Source organism: Delphinapterus leucas, chromosome 13 (genome assembly GCF_059928025.1).
Source record: "Delphinapterus leucas isolate spDelLeu-1000000601 "Yukka" chromosome 13, BTC_Dleu_Yukka2, whole genome shotgun sequence".
In the NCBI taxonomy this organism is placed as follows: Eukaryota; Metazoa; Chordata; class Mammalia; order Artiodactyla; family Monodontidae; genus Delphinapterus; species Delphinapterus leucas.
In genome coordinates this window covers 56,166,787-56,188,771 of record NC_143141.1, presented here as the reverse complement: position 1 = coordinate 56,188,771, position 21,985 = coordinate 56,166,787, and the positions used below count along the sequence as shown (strand labels likewise).

Genomic DNA, 21,985 nt, shown 5'->3' with positions numbered 1-21,985 from the left:
GTTTTTTCAAATTGTGGTAAAATATACGTAAAAGTTACCATTGTAACCATTTTTTTTGTTTTTTATTTTTATTTATTTATTTTTTTGCAGTACGCGGGCCTCTCACTGTTGTGGCCTCTCCAGTTGCGGAGCACAGGCTCCGGATGCGCAGGCCCAGCAGCCATGGCTCACGGGCCCAGCCGCTCCGTGGCACGTGGGATCTTCCCAGACCGGGGCACGAACCTGTGTCCCCTGCATTGGCAGGCGGACTCTCAACCACTGCGCCACCAGGGAAGCCCCGTTGTAACCATTTTTAAGTGTACTGTTCTGTGGCATTAAGTTCACTCACACTGTTGTGCAACCATCACCACCATCCATCACCAGAACTTTTCTATCTTCCCTAACTGAGATTCAGAACCCATTAAACACTAACTCCCTGTTACCCCCTTCCCCAAGCCCCTGGCAACCACCATTCTACTTTGTCTGTGAATTTGACGACTCTAGGAATTTTATATAAGAGGAATCTGTATTTGTTCTTTTGTGACTGGCTTATTTCACTTAGAAGGTCTTCAAGGTTCATCGTGTTGTAGCATGTGCCAGAATTTCTTTCCTTTTTAAGGCTAAATATATTGTTATATATATGTACCACATTTTATTTGTCCTTTCATCTATCAGTGGACAATTGGATTGCTGTGTTACACTGTTGTTTTTGGTAAAATTTTTGTTTTCTAAAGATATTCTCCACACAAATAATGTCTTATTATAAGTTCACCACAACTACCCCCAGACACAAACCACATAATAACATATCTTTTTAAAAGGAAATTTAACAAAAATGCAAAGAAGATAAAAACAATCATCTATATTAGAAATTTATTTTTATAGGAAGTAATGCCCCCTCCCAATCACAGTTTCTGAAGTATAAACTAAAAAATAAAATTAAGTTATGAAAAACATTATCCTGGTGTCAAATCTGGAAAAAGGTACAAGAGTGGAATTAGAAGAAATATAGTAGTTTTTCACAAGAAAATATTAAATTTTGTTATATTTAAGAGTCTCTTGATGATATGACAGAGACACAAAGGAGAGTGCAACCTATAAATCCCTATTCTTTTGAAATATGGAAATTTTACCAGTGGACAGTGAGAAAGAAATGGCTATAGCTGTAGCCTGCTGGATTTGCTTTTATGATATTTCTCCAGCATTGAAGAGAAAAGGGTTATAAATGGGTGGAGTAAGGAAAAGTAGCTCCATTTCTCTCACCTCACCTCCTTTGTTATCAGATGGGAGTTAGTTTAGTGACAATAATTATTGGATGTTTGATTGCCAGTAATGTGACTGATGCCTAGAAAATTCTGGGGTTTGGCCTCTATTCCACTGTATACATAGTCCAAATTGGTAGTTAAATTCTTACTAAAATTCTGAGTAAGCTTTCAAATAGTTACGTAAATAAAATGCATGTCCAGTGGTTTAAACTGGACCTCACAGATACTTTCCCATTGCAGCTGATTGTTTGGTCAGCTTGGCAGAATGGTGAGTCATACTTCTCTAGCCAGCCACAGGCCAGCTGTTGATGTACTCAGTTACTCGAGCCAAGACCGAAGCACCAGAATAGAATAGAGCACCTTGGCTCTGATACCGTTTTATCTTTTTCCTAAAAGTCTGGATGTAAATTTCCATCCTTCCCCTAGGTGTTTTGAGTTACAAGAAGCAGTCTAAGAGTTCTTTGTCTTTTAAATCTTTTAGTACTGTTGTAGAAATAAAATTGACATGCCTGAAAGGATCTGAGAAGAACAGAACACATTGTGGTGTTAGCTGTAAACTCTTTTAGGGAAATTAGAACTTGATGTAGACATTAAAAATAGAATTGAATGGTGGAGGACAAAGTAGTGGAGGTGTTCTAGAGCAAGAATTAAGTTTGGATATAAAATGAGGCCTAATTATGGATGGCAGTGAGTGAAGGTCAGGCACGAGAAGCTGTGTGTGACTGTTGAATGTTCCTGAAAGGAAATGAGTCTGGCGGTGTTAGGAGTTAGGAAGAGTGGAGAGACTAAGGTGTTGCAGAAATCCAGGAAGGTGGCAATAGAAATCTGGACAAGGTTATTGGCAGTGAAAGTGCAGGAAAAAAGGTAAATTTGAGAGCCATTCTGGGAAAAGAAACTATAATTGTGTCACATGGAAGAAGAGTAAAATTAAAAAATTTCTAAGAAATTCCGTGGTGTACTGATATCCCGTTTGGGGGAGAACTCTTGAATTAACTTTAGATATGGTGAATTTGAGGTGCGATGGGGAATAGCCAAAATAAGACAGATTTTTTTAGGCTATTAGTGGACTGAAAAGCGGGTGGAATGTGTGGACTAGACTTGTGCTTCTGGTACAAATCTAGCTGTACTCAAGGAGGTAAGAATTGGTCCTAGAAAATACCTGATTATAACAGTAAAGGCAAGAACATATGTTCTCGTAGCTTCTGCATACCTGAAAAACTCTTAAATAAGTTTTTTTTCCGCCCCCCCATTAGCTTTATTTCAACTGAAGGGATTAGGTTAGTTAAATAGGTGTAATTCATAAATTACATCCAGGACACTGAAGTTCTTCTCCCATACTATGAAATAAGAAAGTAGAATCTAGATTGCCTTACATAGAAAGATGCAGAACAGGGGCAAAAGAACTTAGATTCTTTCATAAAGAACAACATCTTAGAATAAATAGATATTGTGGCAGAATAATGGCATACCAAGGAGCATTATGTTCTTAAATATTATAAGTTATTGAGTTAACTGTATTTAACTTGTAGTGTAATTTGTAACATTTGAGTAATCTAGTGTGCAATTGAACGTTTTGTGTTTTTCTTTAGTGGAGCCTTTAGTTGGAGCTGCTGTGCCAAGTGTTTCTTTATGGCTTTCTCTCTCAGAGCGACTCTTCGTATATGTAGCAAAATATTTAGAACCCTGTGGAGTAAAGTAGAAAAGAAACTTGGCAAAAGAGTATTTCTCTTATAATTAGAAATTGTCTTAAAATACAATATGTTACAGCAATGATAAAGCTAATATATTAGAGAAATAATAGCTTAGTGTAGAGATGACTGGCATTTCGCTGAAGATACCTAAGGGGGTAAGGGGCGTTTCCCTAGTGCCCTAGTGCCTGCAACAAATACTGCTTACTGCTTTCTTCTCACTCGAACCCGTGCCCCCTGCAGTGGAGTCACGGAGTCTTAACCACTGGACCGCCAGGGAAGTCCCTCTTCTCTCTCGTGTACACTTGGCTTTTTTTGCTCTTTATTCCTTCTTTTTATGGTGAAATATATATATAGCACAGTGAATAAAATAGAAAGGTACAGTTTAATGAGTAACTATAAAGCGTATTCACCACCAAGATCAAGAAACAGAACATTGCAAGTATACCAGAAGCCTGCTACGTGCCCCTTGCCAGTCAGACCCCACTTGTATGCATTCCCGTCCTATCCTCCAGAAGTAACCATATTCTCACTTTGGTGATAATCATTTCTTCCTTCTCTTTGAAGTTTATCACCAAGTATGTGTCCCTAAATGATGTAGTTTACTTTTGCCTCTTTTGTATACATATATACAGACGTATGTATATATGTCAATACATAATCTTTTGTATCTGACTTATTTTTGTGCCATTTATCCATGTGGTATGTGTGTATAACATTTTCATTTCTCTGATCTATTATTTGCATACTGTTCCACTGTATGAATATGCCATAATATGTGTATTCTGTTCCGTTTCCTAATATTGAAAAACTCAGCCTGTGACCATTCTTATATATTTTTCTTGGGGCACATGGGCACCAGTATTTCAGGAGTTTATACTTAGGAGTGGAATTGCTGGATCATAGGGAATTCACATCTTCCAATTCACTGGATAGTACCAAAGTGTTTTCTAAAGTGGTTATTTATACTCACCCAAGCAGGATATGAGCATTCCTGTTGTTCTCCATTCTCGCCATCAGTTGGTATTGACACACTCAAGTGTTTTGGGCAGGAAAACTGTGTCTCTTATGATTTTATTAAGGAGGATGAGCCCCTTTTCATATTTTGTGAAGTGCCTGTTAAAAAGGTCTTTTATCCCCTTTTCTCTTTGGTTATCAGTTTTTTCCTACTGATTTTTAGAAGTTCTTTATATTTTCTGGATATTAGTATTTTAGTCTCTAAACAATTTTGTGTATTGAGAATTTTGTTTCCTTCCCTGTGTTTTTGATGATTAGAGAAGCCTTTAATTTTAATGTCATATGACTTACTCTTTTCCTTACAGATTATACTTTTTTTTTCCTGTGAAAATTTGCAGATATTTTCTTAGATTTGTCCTAAGTACTTCATATCATTGATGCTATTGCAAATGGTATGTAATTTTACATTTTGTTTTGTTTGTTGCTGACAGGTAGGACCACAATAGATATTTTATATACTGATTTGTATCTACCAACGCTTCCACATTCTTGTTAATTCTAACAATTTTTTAGATAATTTTGAATCTTTTAAAATACACAGTTATTTCATCTGAGAATAATGATAACTGTTTTTTTTCAGATCTGTAGAGATGAATTTAAACAATGCCTTTTATTCCTTAACTTGCCTTATTCTGCTGATTACGACCTCTATCACAATGTAGAATAGGAAGGATGATAATAGGTATCCTTTTCTTCTTCCAATCTCAGCATTTCTTCAAGGATAAGGTTAGCTGTTGTTTTTTGGAAATGCTCTTTATTTAAGTTAGGTAGGGTTACTTTTCAGTCTTAGTTTACTAAAAATTTTCATCAGAAATGTATGTTGAATTTTATGAAATACTTTTTCTTTTCATTTTATTTCTTATTTCTTTTTTTTATGAAATACTTTTTCTACATCTAATGAGATTATCATGTATTTGTTGTTCTCAAACTATCAGTGTGATAAATTAATTTTCTAATGTTAATTCAACCTTTCATTCCTAGGCTGTATCTAACTTGATCATTTTTATATACTACTGGATTCAGCTCGCTAATATTTTGTTTTAAAAAACTTGTATTTATATTCATGACTGAGATTAGCCTGTATTCTTTCTTCTCATAGTGTCCTTGTTAGGCTTTGGTATCAGGTATATTAGCCTAATAAAATAAGTTGGGGAATGTTTCCCTGTTCTGATCTCTGAAAGAGCTTGTGTAAGATTGGAATTTTTTTTTTTCCCTTAAATAATGATAGAATTCACCAATGAAGTTATCTAGGCCTTGGGATTTTCTTTTTGGAAAGAATTTGACTACAGATACTTTAATGTTATTATATTTTATTTCCTATGGACTCTTGTTCTCACTTATGATGTCTTCTGTATGCTTATATTTGACTGTGTCTAATGCTTTTTGTTTTTAAAATTACTTGTGGGTATTCTTTGAGGCCTAGAATGAAGTTGTCTTCCTTCAGAGAGGGTTTATGTTTCCTTCTGCTAAGATGTGTGTAGGTATCATTAGCCCAGAAACATTTTAAAAGAATTTCACAGTTTGAAGTTCCCTGGATTAGGAGTCCATGCAGACACAGACTGCAAACCCCTGCCCAGGCTGCTCAAACTTCTTAGGGACCTACATCCTGGATGTTCTATCCACCATTCTCTTTTTCTCCTGCTTCTCTCTGAGCTAAAACAATCTTCCCTGCAATCTCCTGAGGGTGGGATTAGGCTTTAGATTCAGTTGTAGTTTACCTTTACCTGCGGTTATACCCTTTTAGGATCCCATTTTAATGTGGGGAAGAGTTCCCTTGCACTCTCTACCTTTTGAAGAATCTGTCTGAGAAATTTGTTGCCCTCATCCTATGAGGCCAGTGAAACCAAAGACCTGATTTACTGAGCTCTATCTACAATTGCCCTCAGGACCAGAGTATCTTCAGGGAGTCCTATTACCTCTCTAGGTTCTAGTTGCTCCTGGTTTGTCTGGCAGTTTCCCACCATCTTGTCAGCTTTTTATTTTAAGGTGTTTTTGGGTTTTTTGTATCTAAGGATTTTTAATTGTTTTCAGTAGGAGGGTTGATCTAAAAAATCCTAGTCTGTCATTACTAGAAATTGTAGTTCCTCTTAATTTTTTTCCCCCACTTAGTCTTCTATTTCTTTTGTTGACTTCAGCCTCCATGTTAATGACTTAGTTTCACAAACATTCATATATTGAGCATCTAATATGTATCAAGCATGGCACAAAACAAAGTCCTTGCTTTCTTGAAGCTAACACTGTAGTGGATTCTGGATTGTGGGGAAAGTTGCAGCACCATTGGACAGCATTTTCCACACTGATTCACAGAGCATTGGTGACCTGTGAAATCCTAGTAAGGTTGCCATTGTCAAGTAAATTTGAGAAATAATGCCCAGGAGGATATCCTCTCTTAGAGAGCTAAGGCACTAACGTATTTGAACTGAAACCGTTATTTGTAGAATACCTCTTAATATCTCATTAGCATACTAGAATTCCAGGGAACATGATTTATGAAATGTTGGAGTAGGACTAATGTATTAAACATCTCTATATTATTTACATGTTGTCCCAGAGCAATTTCAACTTCTGCTTTCCCATAGTCATGTCTAAGGGGAACATCTGCTGAGGGAGTAAACCAAGGCAGCTGTGCTCTGCATTCTGAACGACTTTCCTTACTTGGCCGTGGGTAGTTAGACTAGCATGGGTACCCAAATCAAAGATGCCAGACATAGGTCAGTCACTGGCCAAGCAGAGAAAGTGCAGAAAGTGCTGAATTAAGTTCTCACAGATCTCATTGGTTGGTTAAAGAAATAGAGCTCCTGCTTTCAACTTTATGTCTAGATGTACTCCGGATTGACAAGTAAGGGAGAGTGGTGGTTTCTGTAAGGATACATATGATGATGCGGGTCACAAAACTCACAAAAAGAAACATATTTGGCAGTTAAGCAGTGGAAGAAGCAGAATTTGAAAAGTCAAGAGAAAGAGATAGAAGGGACCTATGATGGACCAAGAATTAGCCAAAGGTATGGCAGGGTGGCAACTATGAGATAGAAAAAGAATCAAGCGGAGAAGCAGAGACCAGCTTGTGTATGAATTCTTGTTTCCCTTATCATCAAATTCATACTTATAATCAGTTCTCCTCCCCCACCACACACACCTACATCTGCCAACCTGAGTGTCAGTGCCCTGCCACCAGAAGAGACTGATACATAAGGAAAGAGTTGGATTCATAAGACTGATGTATGAGTTGAATTCATATCAGTGTTGCTTTTTTGATTAACATTTTTATAACAATGGAATACCCACCATTCCTACCCCTGCTTTTTTCTTCTCTTTTTATTGCATTTTGGAAACTCATCTTCTAAGCTCAGCTGTGCTAGCAGTGTTAATGTTGTATTGCGTCACATAATCTATTTCTGTTGGTTATCCTATAAGTCAGGGGTCCCCAACCCCCGGTCTACGGACCAACTCCGGTCCACGGCCCAATACCGGTCCGCAGCTTGTTAGGAACCAGGCCGCACAGCAGGAGGTGAGCGGCGGCGGGGGGGGGGGGGGGGGGGGGGGGGGGGAGCGAGCCAAGCTTCATCTGCCGCTCCCCATCGCTCGCATTACCGCCTGAACCACCTCCCCCAACCCCCTCCGTGGAAAAATTGTCTTCCACGAAACCAGTCCCTGGTGCCAGAAAGGTTGGGGACCGCTGCTATAAATAGTATCTCCATATACAAAAGAATGCACATTACTTACTCTTGGTACTCTTTGGCAAAGAATATTTCCTACTTCCCAATCCAATGTTATTTGCTACTGATCCCCAGTACTGTTTGAGAATCACGTTGGCTTTAGTGGAGATCTCCATATTTGTTATTCCTTTCTCCACTGATTGTGTTCATCTGCCCCTCTAACCCCCATTTTTTTGTGTCTTTTTCCTCCACACTCTTCCCCCACCTTTTCTTTAAAAAGTTTTCTTAATACTTCATTATTTATTTCTTCTGCATTTTACACATAATTTGGGGTTTATAATATGAAATTAGATTGGTCTTTTTGAAGATCTACTTCCTTTTTATTTATTATTATTATTATTTTTTTTTTTTTGCGGTACGCGGGCCTCTCACTGTTGTGGCCTCTCCCATTGCGGAGCACAGGCTCCAGATGCGCAGGCTTAGCGGCCATGGCTCACGGGCCCAGCCGCTCCGCGGCATGTGGGATCTTCCCGGACCGGGGCACGAACCCGTGTCCCCTGCATCGGCAGGCGGACTCTCAACCACTGCGCCACCAGGGAAGACCCTACTTCCTTTTTAAATAACATTTTCCCAGCCAGGAAATTCGTACATTTGAATGTAATGTCTTGGAAAGTACAGAAAAGAAAAAAGAAAAAATGAAATTACAATAATCAAAAACCACCCAAAATAACCACAGTAGTATTTCCTATCCATAATCTTTTTATTAAAATATGTTTATATGTATATGTTGAGGTCAATTTATATACTGTTTTATAACCATATTTATTTTATATCATGAATATTTCCAGAACATTAAATGCTCTAGAAACATGGTTTTAATGTCTATTATTCCAGTAAATGAAAGAACTACAATTTATTTAACCAATCCTCTATTAACTCAACAATACAGTTATTGCCAATTTTTTTGCTAATATTATGCCATGGTGAATATCTCTTGTATATAAACCTTTGTGTCTTTATCTGATTATTTTCTTGGAGTACACTTCTATTGTGAAACCTTGAGTCAAAAGGTATATACATCTTTTCAAAGTTTTGATACATAATACTATATAAATGCCATGTGGATTTATATCCTCACATCAATGTGTAAAAATACTAGCTTCACAATACCATGCTTAGATACTACCATTAAAATGTAAAAGAGGGCTTCCCTGGTGGCGCAGTGGTTGAGAGTCCGCCTGCCGATGCAGGGGACACGGGTTCGTGCCCCGGTCCGGGAAGATCCCACATGCCGCGGAGCGGCTGGGCCCATGCGCCATGGCCGCTGAGCCTGCGCGTCCGGAGCCTGTGCTCCGCAATGGGAGAGGCCACAACAGTGAGAGGCCCAGGTACCGCAGGAAAAAAAAAAAAAGTAAAAGAAATAAAAACAAACTTTGCCAAGTTGATAAGGGAAAAATCTTATATCACACTTTAATCTAGATGTCTGATCAATTCTAAGAATGACCTTTTTCATATATTTATTGGCCAAGTGTTGTGATTTTTCTGTACATGTCCTTTGCTATTTTCTATTTGAGGTGGTGTGTTTTATCTTCTTATAAATGTATTAACACTTGGTCATATGTTGAAAATTTTTTTCCAACTTATCACTTGTCCTTTAATTTTGTTTATGGCATTTTTTGACATGTAGAAGTTTTAAATGTTCAGTCATTAAGTATTTTGATAATTTCGTTTTGGTCTCTTTCTTCAGCATTTTGTTTAAATAGACTTTCCCATCTCTTCTTTGAGAGGTTAAATGGTTTCTTATATTTATTTATGTTGAGTCTGTTTTTACAATTCATTGAAATGCTCACCCATTCTTCTAATATTGGAACATATGAGATTACAAACTCTTAGATCCAGATGTATAGAGTTTTCTAGTTTCAGAAAATCTGTTAACTTTATTTTTACTCCCATCTACTTCCAAAAAGAAGGAAAAAAGTTAATTAACAATAAACCTACACTTGGACATTTAGTATGATGATAATTGATTTAGACTTATGCAGGGGCATGTGAGGGATATCTGAAAGTCTGTCAGAAATTTATAAACTAAGGCCTTCCATTTGGGTTTCCTGTTAGTAATAGCAGAAAGGAGGAGGAACAATGAGTTACATGTTTCGCATTGTCTGCTTAAAGGAAACATATCAGTTTTCTTAAAAGAGAAATCTTGGCAGTGAAGTCAAAGATGGATTTTTTGTGTGGGTATTTATGTGAAGAATGATGTCTTGATACCACTTTTATAGAACATAGAATAATACAAGGCAGTTTATTTTATAAACTCTTAATAAAAGTTAAGGGCATAATATTAAGTTCTAATTATGGTAGAGTACTATGTCTGCAGGCAGTCAAAATAATACAAACCACACATGTGTCTTTCTGGTGAAGTAGTTTGATAAGGGGTAGAGCTTAGACAATCTCTGGTTAGATATTTCTTAAACTAGCTCTTTCAGCATAATAGTTGAGATTTTTAAAAATCAGATTTTGATTCATGTATATTTGTGATTTCTATTTAGAAATAGCAATTGTGGAATGATTCATACACATTAGGTCCACGTGTTTAACTGGAAAGTTTGACATTTTATTGTGAGAATTAGCCTACTATTTGAGAAGGTGGAGAATTATCTCATATAAGTGGGTTTCCAGAATTACCTGCCATCAGTTATACAATTTTTGCTTGCTACACTTCAAACAGTTATGTGAACAGTTTAATAGTAAATCTTACTTCATTTCAGATCTGACAGAATGTCTAAGAATTTTTTGTTTTTCATGAGGTACTGCTTCCTTCATTATCAAAGAATATTGAGAATTAAGTGTACTTTAAGCTGCTCAATTCATCTTTGAAACTATTTAAACTTACTTTATCTGTGGAATAACCCTCATTTTTAAGCTGTGTGTAAGGGAAGTAAATATATCTTAAACTGTGTAGGAAGGTTTTTTTTAAGGGAAAACAGGAAGGGGAAAGTTTGTGTTGACAGAACAGTATTGCTTTTATTAGTTTTCTTTTTTTTTGCAGCTGACACTAAACTTGCAGTGTTTATATTGAACATTAAATCAGCACCTGACTGAAACATGACTAGCTAGAGAGTTCAAGACTATTTAGATAACTCAGTATGTTGGACGTTAGGGGATTATACTTTAATCAGACAGTAGTATGATTAGGAACCAGAGTTGTATCTGATGTGCTACCGCTAGACCTGAAATAACTTGAGTCTATTTGTGGAATGCTATGCTTATATTTTAAATTCTAATATTTAAAAAAGTCACAGATGGTTGAGGTTAGTTAATTCAGTTGCTTGTAGAGGAAGGACTACCTGGGCTTGCTAGAGACAGAGGGTTGCTTATCCTCTGTAACATCTCCCATGAAAGACTCCTCACAACTCTCTCTTGGTTGTTTATTTACATTTTTAACTATTTGAAATATTAATTTTTTTTCTAAGAGTTTCTTTGTTTTTATCTTCAGAAGGATTGAAGAGTGACCACTCAGAATTCTCCTTTTTAGAGAAAGACTCTTTATATACATAAAAACAACCCATTGGTTATGTTATTTTTCCAGGTGAGATGATTTCAGCTATATCTTTACATTCCTAAATTATAATACTGATAACTGTTGTTTTGTTGCTCCTTTTGTGCTGAGTTCTTAAGATGTAGAGGAAGCAGCCAGACATCGAGTCCCTTGACTTTTCTTAGCTGCTTGAAATTCTGGGATCAATTTTATGGCAGATGTTCTAGAGGGGAGTGAGAGTGGAGGAAGGTGCGCTATTTAAGCAGCTGTTTCAAGTAATACATGCAAATGACGATGAAGACTGAACCTGGGAGGAGGGCAGTGGAGATAGAGAGGATGAGAGGACCTGATAGGGCTCTGGAGTGGACTGTAAACCCCATTTTTCCAGTTCACCACTGCCTAGGGGAAGTATAAAGGCAGTGGTAACTCTAGGATATCTAGCATATTTCTCCCCCTGCAGTTTGAATCTCCTCATCCTTCTGGAACATACAGAAGTTAGGGCTTTGGCTAAAGGCATTATTTTAAAGAAATGTCCCATCAGCCTGTTTCCTTACCCTTTTAGGTCATGTTCTTTGTTGCATCCATTTTAATTTCAGTTTCCATATGTTTGTTTTTGGCATATAGATCTTGTATCCTGTAACCCTGCTGGGTTTTCTTTTCCTTTTTTAATTTTTTTTAAGATTCCTTAGGGTTTTCTATGTGGACAATCATGTCATCTGAAAATGGGGAGTTTTGTCTCTTCCTTTCCTATCAGTTTTGCTTTTTTTTTTTTTTTTTTTTCTTGCCTTACTGTGATGGCTCTCGCTTCTCTTTTGACCCTAACCTCTTGCTCTGGACACAAGTGATTAGAAATCATAGTTGTTAGACAGATTGACTTTTGCCTGGAACAGAAGTCAGGGTTGCCTGGGTTGGTGCTTTTCTTATGCAGAGATTTTTAATTACTGATTCAAAATCTTTTAGAGTTATGGGCTTTGCTTTTTCATTTGTTTTTGAGTCAGTTTTGAAATTTTATGTTTTTCTACAAATCTAGCCATCCGTTTTTAAAAAGCGTTTTAATTTATTGGCTTAAAGTTCTTCATCGTGGTTTCTTTTAAATGTTTGCTCCTTTTTTAATGTCTTACATTGTGTATCCCTGTAGTTTGTGACCCCAGGCTATTATGCTTTCTAAGGTTTTTTTAGTCTCTTGCTCTGGTCTGTGTACTGGCTCAAAGCACTTATCTTCTCTCTAAAGCCCCTGCCCCCACTGCCCTTTTCTCATTTGCAGTTTCCAAACTGCTAAGCACTTCTGCATGTAGCATCAGTAAATGTTAAAATGAATATATATTTTTATCATCTTTTTAGATTACCTGTTTTTCAACTTTTGATAGGTGAGGCTTTATTTCATTTCTGTTAACAAACTAAAGGTTTTTTGATTGTCCTATTTTTTTTTTAAGGGCAGTTGCCTTTTTAAAAAATATTTATTTGGCTGTGTCGGGTCTTAGTTGTGGCACGTGGGATCTTCGTTGCGGCGTGTGGGCTTTACTCTAGCTGTGGTGTGGACTTTAGAGCACGCACACTTAGTTGCCCCATGGCATGTGGGAGCTTCCCGGACCAGGGCTCGAACCTGCGTCCCCTGCATTGGAAGGCGGATTCTTAACCACTGGACCACCAGGGAAGTCCCTTATTGTCTTATTTTTAAAAAATAAAATACGTAACATAAAACTGGGGTATATTGCTTGGAATTTCTGGTCTGTAATTTTGGTCAGAGTGCTTCTCTTGGAATTAGTTTTCTTAAATGGTTAAAAGGTATCCTGTTTGTCTTTATCTCTCCCAGTACTCCTCCCAAATATCTTTCTAAAGCATAGACTAATTTCAAGATGTTTAAAATTTCTTTTTACTTAGGCCAGTTTGAGGATCTAGATTAAAAAACAAAGGAAGTTGTCCTGATTATGTTTTTTTTTTCTTTCTTTCTTTCTTTCTTCGATTCATTATAAGCTGTCAAATTATTTGAAGACCTTGGTTTCTTCAGGCCTATAATCTGGCATAGAAGACAGTAGTATACTTTAGTTTGTAAAGGAATGATAACTGTATTCTAAGTGGTTTTAGGTAAACAACAGAAGGAAAGTGTTACTATTTAAAAAAAAATCATTTTAGTCCTTAGAGTCTTTGTATTTCTTGTGATACTAAACTACTAGAGTTACAAAATGGTTATCCTTCCTAGAGAAGGGAATGGTCCAGATTACAGCTGCTCACTTACCATTGGTAATTGAGTATACTTTGTAAATTATTAGCAGGATCACAGTGAGCTCATTGTTAAGCAGTCCCAAATCAGAGATTCTTTTCTGGGTTAAGGCTAACCAGTGTGGTAGCTTGATCCACTAGGTTTCTCAACTGAGAGTTGAGAGTTGCTTTGTTGGTCTTCGTTTCTTTCTAAGTTCACCTTTTGGTCGTAAGGGAGATTTGTGTGCCTGTGTGTTGTGGGGTAGGGGTGGGGTTGATGCCCTGTGCTCTAGGGAACGTTACAGGCATTGCCGAGACAGCACTAATCACATACTGTTATGATGCTTAGTAGAAAGTTTTGCTTTTTGCTGCTGTCACCAACATGTAGCTTCTGCTGCCCTGTGGATTGGTGGTATAACAGAAGCTACCATTTTTGAGCCCCTGTTATAGACTCAGCTGTACGTACCTTTATGTCATGTTATCCTCTTAAAAACCCTTGTAAGAGAGGGGTAGTTGTTCCTGTTTTTAGATGGAAAGGCTGAGGCTTAGATTTCACACAGCTAGTGAGTGCCTGAATTTGCTTTTAGGGCTCTCTGAAGCGAAAGCACATGTTCTTTGTAAGTTCCACCACAGTCTGCCAGTAATGCTGGCCAGATAAGAAACATTTCAATGAATAGTATGTTTGTTAGTATATTACATAAGATACTTTCTCCATAGAAAAGGAAGCATAGCTTAGGATTTTATGCCTCCCTAGTGTGCAGTATCTATATGGTAAAATTTAAATTGTGGTGGTGTTAAAGACTAAAAAGGAATTTTGAAGCAAAAAAATGAATAAGGATTATGTTCCTGGGCCTTGCCCAGTACTACACAGATTGGCTATGCTTAGTTCAGGTTGTAGATGAGCTATAGCTTCGACTGCTAAGGAACACTGAAATCCCTGTAATGTTTCCTAGGGAATAGTATAGAGGTTTAAATGATTAATAATAGAACTTGCAATCCTGCATGTGTTGTGCATAGGAAAATACTGACATTTGTGGCGTGTCCTAGAAGAAATGAAAGGGAGAATCAATCATTTATAAAAAGAAAGAGAAGCTAAAGCTTTATGCTAGATAGTACTGGTAACATTTTAAAAGTTCCTGTCTTTTGAGTGTCTCCTGGGAGCCAAAGGCTTTATAGATATGGTTTCTAATCCTCACATCCAACCCATGAGGCGGATATTGTTATCCTCATTTTATCAAGAGGGACACTGAGGTTCAGAAATATGAAGGACTACATCAAAGTTCACAGCATTCGTAAGTGGTGAAGTTGGAATTCAGCCTCCTCCCTACCACACCCCCTCAACTGACTGTCTCTTGCCTATGCCCTTTTCATTATGTTGCCCCTAAGCAAAGTTCAGGCGGAATCACTACAGGGTTTAAGAATCTGGGATTTTGATGGTTCAGAGCGCCCTCCTGTATGACACTGGAAATTAGAATTGTGTGAGTAAAACTGAAGAAGCAGAGATGCAAATTTTAGATACTTTTTTTTTAATCAGAAAAAGAAATAGCTCTTAAATTGTGTTTTTTTGGGGGGGCAGTATTAATGCAGAGTCTATATAACACTGTTACTCTTAATTTGATTTTATGTCCTTTTTCTTTTTTCTTCTTTTTTAAGATGTACTACTGTATTTCCCTTAATATAAAGAAAGAAATATATCAACTTCTTAAACTTCTTTCATCCCTTGAAATTAGGCATGTGGTTTCAAACATGTTCTTTTTTTTTGATAATTTTATTGTTTTTATTTATTTTATTTTTTAACATCTTTATTGGAGCAAACGTATTCTTAATTGACCATATAGTTGAAAGTAGTATTCTAGAAAAGAAGTGAAATTTAGTCATATAGATCCATTAGTTATAATAATATCAGAACATTTTCGAGTGGTATACAAGCCTACAGAAAGAGTTATGACTTTCATAGTAGATGATAGGCATAGAATATAGACACCAAAACATTCACAATAGGCCTGTGAATATACCTTTTGCTCTGGGTTCTTTTGGTCAGAGTAATGTTTCACACATTGCAATTAAAGTGGAGCAAGCCAGTAGTTTTCTTTTGAGTGTGCATGTGCTAGGTTTGTCAAATTGTAATATCAGTTCCATCCTTTAATGGAACATTTTGATAAACCACCAAATTGCCATACAGAAAAAATCCCCCAGAGATTAATATGCTATTTTCTAAATAGTCTAATTTTCAGTTTTGAATTCTTCTTTTACCTGAGAGCCTTTTATTTTCCTAGTGGGTATTTTTTGTTTAATATTTGGTTATTAATTCCCATTATGGTCAAAATGTGGCTGTATAATTTTTAAAATTTTATTGTGCAATGTATCGTGTACAGGAAAGAATGTGTAAAATTGTAAGTGAAGTCTAAAGAATATTTAATAAGTAAAAATCATATAGCCTTTACCCAGCCAAACAAATAGGAAATTAACAGTGTTTTAGAAGGCTTCTGAGTACCTCTCACTAATTCTATATCCCTCCCCACAAAGGTAACCATTTACCTGCTTTTTATATTCTTACTAGATATGTATACATATCTCAACAACATATTTTGGACTTTGCCTGTTTAAAAGATAAATTGATTCATAGTGTATATATCTTAATTTCGTATCTTTCTCTAAGCATTATATCTTTGAGATTCATATGTATAGGTGCAAGTAACGGTAGTTTATCACCCCTGCTGTATAGTAATAGATTATTTGAATATACACTCAGACTGATGAGGTTTAACTGGGATGTCTCAATGACAGTCTCAACTGCAATGTTTCCTAAATTGAATTTATTAACTCTCTTCAACCCTTCACTTGCCAAAACTGCTCTGTCGATTGTGTTTTCTGTCTCTGAAATAGCATCTCTTTCCACCCATTTGCCCAAGGCGGAAACTCGTTTTTGACACCTCCTCCTCATTCCCCATTTCAAGGCAATCTTTAATCCTGCAGGTTTATCTTCTAGACATTTCAAATCTATCTCTATCTCCACTATCACCACCCTAGTCGAGTTCTTACCTGGACCTCCGTAGTAGTCTTTGTGCAGTATCAACATCCTTTCTTATGCTCTTACCGTGGATTATAGGCCTGCCTACCTCTTCCACTTCATCTTGGCACTCTTCCCTTCACTTGCTAGTCTATGTTAGCTTCAGCCATTGTTCATGCCATGCTTATTCCTGCTTCAGGACCTTTGCAAATGCTGCTGCCTCTACCTGTGGAACACTGTCCCTAATTCATTCTTACTCATCCTTTAGGACAAAATTTTAAAATACCACCTCCTCAGAGAGAAGTCTTCGTTGCTCACCATCCCTTAATCTAGATCATGACTCCCTGTTATCATTAGGACTTTGTACTACTCCCACCTGGCACTACTATAAAATTAATTAAATGATTATTAAGGAAGACCTCTCCTTTGATTCAGTCAGAGACAGTAGTCTGCAGAGTCTAATAAAGCAAGAAATCATAAAAAGGGATGCATGCCTTAAAATTTTTACTCTAAGAACACGACTGCATGTTCATTTGTCAGTCTTGTTATTAAGGGACAAAGGCCTTTTCTTTGGGAGTAGGTCCATTAGCTGCCAGTTCCATATTGTTTATCTTTCAGAAACCACACCCATAATATATCCTCTCAGATTTCCAGTTTGGGTTTTTTAAGTAGAACAAGAATTTAGACTCTTCTGATACATTCAGAGTTTAGAATCCTTATGTATTTTTGCAATATTTTTTCCAATTTTTAAAACTATTTTCTTGTCTGTACCTAATTCAGCAACATAAGTATCTCACTTCTACTGAGTATTTCAAAGTCATTCAACTCAGTCTTCCCTACTCCCCCGCATTCTGTTAAGTTAATTAACAAATCAGCTAATTACAATAATAAGTATAAATGGCATGAACAGGTCTGGAAGCGAAATAAAAGTATAACTTAGCTGATGGGAAGAAGTCTCCAAGTGTACTAGGTCGGTGGACTCCACGGTTTTTGAGTGCACATGTACATGGTCTACTGTATTGATATATTATCTATAGTGCAATACTGTAACTCTGAGGTTGAATTATGTGGCCATTTATTACCCACAAAACAGCAATTTTATATGGTTGAATATAATATTAAATAACAGTATAAAAGATAAACAGGCATCCAGTTGGATAATATAGATCATGTCACAGTAAAGTATGTAAATAATTTTAAAATAATTTTCTAAAAAACTCCAGTGGTTCTCAGATTCTTTTAAGGGAGCATAGCTATGATAGCCATGCATCCCTGGATTTCTGGGTCAGTCTTTAATATTTAACATTGTATTATTTTTTCTAAAAATTATTGAAATGTCCCCAAAATATCAATCAAAAATGGAATCTCCTGAGCTGCCTCTTGTACCTGACTTTAGCACAGAAATACTTTAATCAGCCATGTGTCCCAGTTTTTGTACTGTAACTGAAGAGCTTTCTATTGGAAAGGTATTACCATGACTTAAGTAGCCTAGGTAGACTAAACAGTAGAGGAGGGATTTTAGTTGGGTCACATTCTTCCTCTTTACTCACTGTGGCATGCCATGTAGTCTTAAAACTTATTGAATTTAATTTATTTCTAATAAAGTGTGGGTCAAGTCCCATTGAAATGAACTGGGAACTATTTCAATTGTTTTGTGGAAATTTTGTAATAGATACTACTTGGTATTAAGAGGGCCATTGACTATGTATGGTCTTTACTTTTTTAATATATGTAAATTTTTGTAGTAATAGAATTTGACCTCTGATATTTCATAATTCTGATTTATAGCTTATCCTGTTAAGTATCATTTTTCAGCAAAAGCTATTTTACTTACTACATTATTATAAAACCAATTTTAAATTATGATTGTCCTTCAAGGAAGGAATGACTTTTCAGAAATTTGCTTTGGATAGTTTTAAGCATAACTCTGCAGGTATAGAAATGTGAGAGATGATGAACTTTCAATCTAGAATCAATACAGTTGAAATTTAACACTTTTTTATAGCCCTGTGTAACTTTATATAAAACCATAAAGTAATAGAGTTTTAATTTAGTTCTCAAAGGGTTTCAGCCAAACACATTCCCAAAAATTTAACAAGAAAACAAATAAAAGAACCTCAGACTGACATTGTAAATATTAATAAGATAGTTGAAATGCCTTCCTGATTCTTACATGGACTCTTCTGTGAATCACTATGAGTGATTTTCTTCCCAGTATTACAGCTGCCCACATAGCATTCCCCATCTTAGGAAAAATCTACTTTCTGTCCCCAAAGGGGTGTGGAAGCATAACAGTCTTTCTTTAAATTAGGGTATTTTGTCACGATGCAATCTAGCAGCAGTCTCCCCGTTAGGAATAGAGAAACCACTAAATTTCATGCTCTGTCTGTGAAACTGAACCAAAGGCTTAGTGTTAGAAACTGCCTACTGTCACCTGGCAAGTACAAATGTTCTCTGCATGTCCCACTTGTTTATACAGCTTACAAAGAACTGTATATGGAATAAGTGGTTTTAAGTTTGGTCGCTTTCTAAAATGGACAGTCATTTTTTTAGGTATAATTTGCTTATCAAAGAAATATCTTTAGGTAGCTACAGAATTTATCTTATAAACATGGAGAAGAGAGATTTCTGTACTTTTTGAATATTGCTCTTTTAGTTTCTGCAGTGGTGTGGTTTATAATCTTACATACACTAGACCAAGGTCAACAAACTTCTTCTGTAAAGAGCCAGAGAGAAAATACTTTAGGCTTTGTAGGCTACATGTGGTCTCTGTCGAATGTTCTTTGTGGGTTTTTTGTTTTTGTTTTTTTAATCCCTTTTAAAAATGTAAAAACCATTCTTAGCTGAGTCTATACAGAAATAGGCCACAGGCCAGATTTGCTTCTCGGTCTATAGCCTGCTGACCCCTTCTCTAGATCAGTACTGTCCAATAGAAATATAATTTGAACCATATATGTAATTTAAAATTTTCTAGTGGCCACATTTAAAAAGTAAAAAGCAGATGAAATTAATTTTAATTCTATATTTTACCAGTTGTATGCAAACTATTGTTATTTCAATATGTGGCACTAGCCACATTTCAAGGACTCAGTAACCACGTATATCAGACAGCACAGCTCTAGACCAGAGCTATTTAAAGTATGGACCATGAACTGGTGCCGGCCTACAGTTTGTTACCAGTTTATGACAGGTTAAGTATAGAAATTGAAGCAAGAATTTAAAATATTTTATAGCAATTTAACCGTTACTTTATATCTGTTCAATCTAATAAGAAACTTGGCACTTGTATTTCATATATCCTTTTTTACATTTCTTTTTTTTTTTTTTTTTTTTGCGGTACGCGGGCCTCTCACTGTTGTGGCCTCTCCCGTTGCGGAGCACAGGCTCCGGACGCACAGGCTCAGCGGCCATGGCGCGCGGGCCCAGCCGCTCTGCAGCATGTGGGATCTTCCTGGACCGGGGCACGAACCCGTGTCCCCTGCATCAGCAGGCGGACTCTCAACCACTGCGCCACCAGGGAAGCCCCTACGTTTCACTTTTTAAGCAATTTATTATTATATCTTACAAAAGAATCAGTCTGTGAAGTTAAAAAGAAACTGGCTCTTCACTACATATAATTTAAGAGGCACTGTTCTAGACAGTTCCTCCTAAGATTCTGCAGGCCTCTTGTATACATGGCAAAAATAAAAAAAGGAAACAGTGATAAGATTGTGGTAGGTAGTTTATTTAGTACTATTCACATGCCACCAGCCACTACAGAGCAGTGTCCTTTTACTTGTCTCTTTCACAGCTACCATTGGAGCCTCTGACCAGGCTACCCTAGGCCAGTGGCTTTTTTACACTGCCCTAGAATCACTCAGAGAGCTTATAAAAAATAGCAGTGTCCAGGCCCAACTCCAGGCCAGTTGAATCAGAATTTCTTGGGAGGGGGCCTGTGTACAGTTTAAAAAGCTGTATATTTTTCCAGTTACATCCAGGTGATTATATTTTACAGCCAGCATTATTGTATGGATTCCCTCATCCCAGAAAAATTTGCTTTTTCTCTGTTTGGAAGAAATCATTAATCTGGGTGGGGGATTTTCTGTGCAGGACCATTCACTCTCTTTAACAGCGAAAGGGGGACTTTCCAGTTAAATATGTCAGATTGAACTTTGGCATTTTATCTTTACGCCCTCCTAGAACCCCACTGAAATGAAAGGAATAAAAAAAAATAGAAGGCATAAATCACAAGTAGAAAGCAAATGAGAGGAGACAGAAGTAGGCCTGATTGGTCAACAAGTTTTTGATAGAAGCAGGTTTGTAGAAATTAGTAGAACTGAGAAAGCTGATCTAAAAACCTGATGTTAAAAAGAAGCAACCCAGGGCTTCCCTGGTGGCGCAGTGGTTGAGAGTCCGCCTGCCGATGCAGGGGACACGGGTTCGTGTCCCGGTCTGGGAAGATCCTACATGCCGCGGAGCGGCTGGGCCCGTGAGCCATGGCCACTGAGCCTGTGCGTCCGGAGCCTGTGCTCCGCAACGGGAGGGGCCACGGCAGTGAGAGGCCCGCGTACCGCAAAAAAAAAAAAAAAAAGAAGCAACCCAGTTTATGTTGCTGGCTCAGAAATTCAAGGAACCAGTTACCTCAGAAGGTAAGGGTGGAGTATGGAGCTGAAAACAGGAACGGTGGGAAGTCTGTGTATCAGTCTCCCATGTGTCCTCCTTCACCCTGAGCAGCCTGGAAACGATTGTTCCTTTACCTTGGATAAAACAAGGGGTTAGAGCTGGGAGAAATTTAATCTAAGAAGTTATTTGTAACTGAAGGGATATCTTGTGAAAATAAGGACAACTTTTGAAAAACAGGGACTAAGCGGAAGTCTGAATGTTGAGGTTAAGACCTCACCATTCCCTTTTCTCAGAGCGTGGCAGTCAGGTGTCTATGCCCCAGACAGGAGATTGGAGCATTTCTCTCTGGGATGAGCAGCCAGGAGACAAGGTTTACAGATGCTAACTTCTGAGGATTCCCTAATAAAAAACCAACTCATTGTCTCATCACCTTGTAATAAAGCCAGTTGACAAGCACCGCCCACTCACCCCCACCTCCCCAAGTGGACAGAGCTTCTGATCAGCATGTTGGTGGTGATGCATCATCAGACACTTGCGGAAAGCCTCTGAAGTAAATAAAAAACAGAGACCTAAAGATTTAAGGAGAGAAAAATATTTAAAATGTTAAAAAAAACATTTTATTTACACTTTGTATCTGTAGAGAAATGAGATATTATATCCAAGAAGCTAGAATAGGATGCTATTAAAAAGAACATTCAGGACTTCCCTGGTGGCGCAGTGGTTAAGAATCTGCCTGCCAATGCAGGGGACACGAGTTCGAGCCCTGGTCCGGGGAAGATCCCACATGCTGCGGAGCAGCTAAGCCCATGCGCCACAACTACTGAGCCTGTGCTCTAGAGCCCGTGAGCCACAACTGCTGAGCCTGCGCACCACAACTACTGAAGCCCGCACGCCTAGAGCCCGTGCTCCGCAACAAGAGAAGCCACCACAATGAGAAGCCCGCGCACCGCAACGAAGAGTAACCCCCGCTCGCCACAACTAGAGAAAGCCTGCACGCAGAAACAAAGACCCAACGCAGCCAAAAGTAAATA

General features: G+C 37.5%; 1 protein-coding gene across 14 annotated transcripts in view; it reads left to right on the top strand.

Annotated features, from left to right (window-relative positions):
- Positions 1-21,985, top strand: part of SOCS5 (suppressor of cytokine signaling 5) — a 75,875-nt gene that overhangs the window by 41,592 nt on the left and 12,298 nt on the right. For 8 of the 14 annotated variants that reach the window (XR_016395452.1, XR_016395451.1, XR_016395449.1 and 5 more), the window contains one exon: positions 91-7,468. The exons of 3 other annotated variants lie outside the window; for them this stretch is intronic. The gene's annotated coding sequence lies outside the window, so the exon portion shown is untranslated. 3 more of the 14 variants (XR_016395447.1, XM_089923207.1, XM_022573919.2) reach the window with 3 other exon arrangements.